Here is a 3,578-nt window from a genome sequence, read left to right as displayed (position 1 = left end):
GCGAGACTCCGTCTCAAAAAAAAAAAAAAAAAAAATTAATTTTATTCCTAAATTTTCTGAGCTGTTTAAAAGACAAAATTCATCAGCATTTTCTAATACTATTTTTTAAAACGCTTAGGGAAAAATGTCAACAGCATACTCTCTTTCAAACAGATCTGCTCTTAGCAACTCAAGAGTAATAAAGGAGTTGTAATTGTTTTTTTCCTCTTGTAAGAGTTGCTAGTACACAGAACAGACAAGTATGTCCAGTGGCCCAAGGGAGTGTTGGTAGCAACCTCCCTAGGCCTTAATATTTTTGTTTCTTAACCAAGCAGTCAAGTGCTGGCTCCATCCATTCTAGACAACTCTCAAACAGGTTAAATAGCTACCTGATCTGAGCAGTACTTGATCTGAGCAGCCTATAACCACAAAGCAATAGGCTTGTCTTAAACAATTATAACCCTGAATGAGAAGGAGGTTAGGTGGAAGTGGTAATAAAGGAAAAAGGGGTTAACAGATGACAAAATGATCAGGGAGTAGATATCAAGTGAGAAAGTTCCAAGATAGGAAATGTGACACACAAGTTGGACCAGAGTATTTTTCTGGGAGTTTAATCCATGCTCTCCTTCTTCCCTTCCCCTCCTCATCATCCCCCTTTCTCACCCCCCTCCCCAACTCTCTTCCCTAATTATGGTGAGGTTCATGGAGAAAATGAGGCCAATTTAGAGGAGAGTTCTGATTCTCTCATTTGAATCCCTGAAGCCAATTCTACATTGGACTTTCTCAGTTACATGAACTAATTAATCCTTCCAGGGAGTTGGTGGGGACAAAATAGTAGACTGGGTTTCCCTGGCAATTTAAACAGTTCTATTATGGTTAATTACTCTAATAAAGCTAAATATGTAAATTTTTCTCTACTCAGAATTCCAAGAATTTAAATAGATTTTCGTTTAATGTGAAAATCAAAATCAGTTGTCACTGTAAATTAAGGATAATGTAGGCGTGCTATTGCCTGGTTTGCTCTGAGAAAATCTGGCAATTAAAACCAGTTATTTTATACTCAAAGATTTAACACGTCCTTCTAAAAGAAATTCATGCAAAAGATTGTAAAGTGATAAACAAGAAAGGATGTGTTGCATTGATAAGACTGGGACAATTAAGTCAGTGTTTTCTTAGAAACATATTCTTTTTATCTCCTGAGCTCCCATTTTGCTGAATTTGTGTTAAGTCATTCTATACATGTGATCCATCTAGGATGAGTCATGAATCTTCTTCTGCATTCTGCTGTGGTATGGTGCTACTCAGTGTAGACCAGCGGTCCCCAACCTTTTCTGGCACCAGGGACTACTTTTGTTGAAGACAAATTTTCCATGAACAGACGGCGGGGGTGGGGNCTCTGTTTGTTTTAAGCATAAATATGGAAAAACTACTCACAGAGGCAAGGGAGACTGCTTGAAATGACACTAAGCCTCCTTAACAGCTTTCAGCCTTTCACAGTGGCTAGGAAACAAGCACTGCCCTCTCCCGTCTGGGGACTGATTAGGTAAGACTCTTCCACCCCAGGTCCCAGCTAGAGGTGGTGGTTAAGAACAGGATCCATTACAGGACCCAAAGAAGCCACTCTGCATGAGCCTGGAGAGTAAAACCCCAGCTGAGAACCACTGCCTTAACCTATTCATTCATTCATTCAGTCAGCGTTTATGGAACCACCATTTTAGCCTTCCTCAAGACTGTTTTCAGCATGTTTGTCATTACTTTATACAGTATTTAATTGCTTTTTCTGGTATTGTAACTTTGTGTATTATTTTAAAACTCATTATCTTCATTTTCCATATAATCTTCCCACATACATCTTCTGGATACAAAGTTCCTGAAACACATCTTCTTCTGTTACTGCAATAATCCTTAAGCATAAGGCTGTACTGCAGATTATCTAGAAAACTTACACAAATTTGAAGATGACTCTATAATGATCACCTTATTTCTTAAGATGCTGTCCACACATACACACATTCCTCCACACATTCTTCCAAACCCATGGGGAATAACATGCAGGGGTTACACGCAGCCTCAGGAGAAACACATTTCCCGAGCATCCATTTTGCTTAAAGATTTAGGGAGTTAAGAATAACAAAACACAATTTTTATATTAAACCCAGCAATGAACAATTTGAAATAAAATGTTTTGGGGATGATTTTAAAATGAGACATCAACAAAACTGTGTTTTGCAATGGGCCACATTAGGCCATGGTCCCAGGCAGGCCAGTGCTTCAGCAAAGTTGAGATCTAGTTGAACACAGCATTTCACCAAATTAAAACGGCAAGAATGTTGAGAGAACACGTGATCCAAACTGCAGCTGAGAGGCAGGTGTGCTGTTTTTTTTTTTTTGAGATGGAGTCTTGCTCTGTCGCTTAGGCTGGAGTGCAGTGGTACGATCTTGACTCACTGCAACCTCTGCCTCCCGGTTCAAGCAATTCTCCTGCCTCAGCCTCCCAAGTAGCTGGGACTACAAGGCGTGCACCCCCACGTCTGGCTAATTTTGTATTTTAGTAGAGACGGGGTTTCACCATGTTGGCCAGGCTGGTCTCGAACTCCTGACCTCAGGTGATCCACTCGCCTCAGCCTCCCAAAGTGCTGGGATTACAGACGTCAGCCACTGAGCCCGGTCAGGCGTGCTGTTTTTAAAGTTACCTTACATGTGAGTTACCTGGGACACATAGCTGGTAATCTCTGTGTGTTTTCAATTCTCATCAAGTAATCAGTGAACAGGATAAGTGGTCTGAAGAACTGCAATTTATAAACCTGCTTTTGGGTAAGGATCTTTCCAAGTGGGGAAATAGACCCAGTCAATCTGAAACCTGAATTTCGTTATATTAGGATAAGAAATTATTACGTAAACTTGCCTTCCTCTGGTGTATCTTGCACCACATACACCTGCCTTTTCAGTTTATTTGAAAATTTCAGCTCATCTTAGCTTAAGCATAAATGTGAAGTGAAATTGAGATTAAATTTGTAAGATTGCCTTGTTACTGTCTTCTTTCTTCCCACCTAATTCCTGACAAAGTCCTCTGCTGTTATTCTGCTTTCCCCAAGACCCCCTAAGGGTGTAGGGTTGGTTTGTTTGGTTTTGTTTTGTTGTCATAAGCTATATAACCAGGGCAAGACACTTAACCTCTCTTGGCCATTTTTTTAAATTTGAAAATTGAAGTACTGAAGTAGATCTCAACACCAAATTCCTATACGTCTGTATAAAACACAATTTTACTGGAAGAATCACATTTATGAGTCACCTGTTGCTTATATACATTATATATTTTAATATATTAAAAATTAATTTTGGCCGGGCGCGGTGGCTCAAGCCTGTAATCCCAGCACTTTGGGAGGCCGAGACGGGCGGATCACAAGGTCAGGAGATCGAGACCATCCTGGCGAACACGGTGAAACCCCGTCTCTACTAAAAAATACAAAAACTAGCCGGGCGAGGTGGCGGCGCCTATAGTCCCAGCTACTCGGGAGGCTGAGGCAGGAGAATGGCATAAACCCGGGAGGCGGAGCTGGCAGTGAGCTGAGATACGGCCACTGCCCTCCAGCCTGGGC

The sequence above is a fragment of the Rhinopithecus bieti genome, unplaced genomic scaffold (genome assembly GCF_001698545.2).
Source record: "Rhinopithecus bieti isolate Rb0 unplaced genomic scaffold, ASM169854v2 scaffold_36840, whole genome shotgun sequence".
Classification (NCBI taxonomy): domain Eukaryota; kingdom Metazoa; phylum Chordata; class Mammalia; order Primates; family Cercopithecidae; genus Rhinopithecus; species Rhinopithecus bieti.
The sequence above is the reverse complement of the archived record's forward strand: the minus strand, read 5'-3'. Positions refer to the sequence as shown.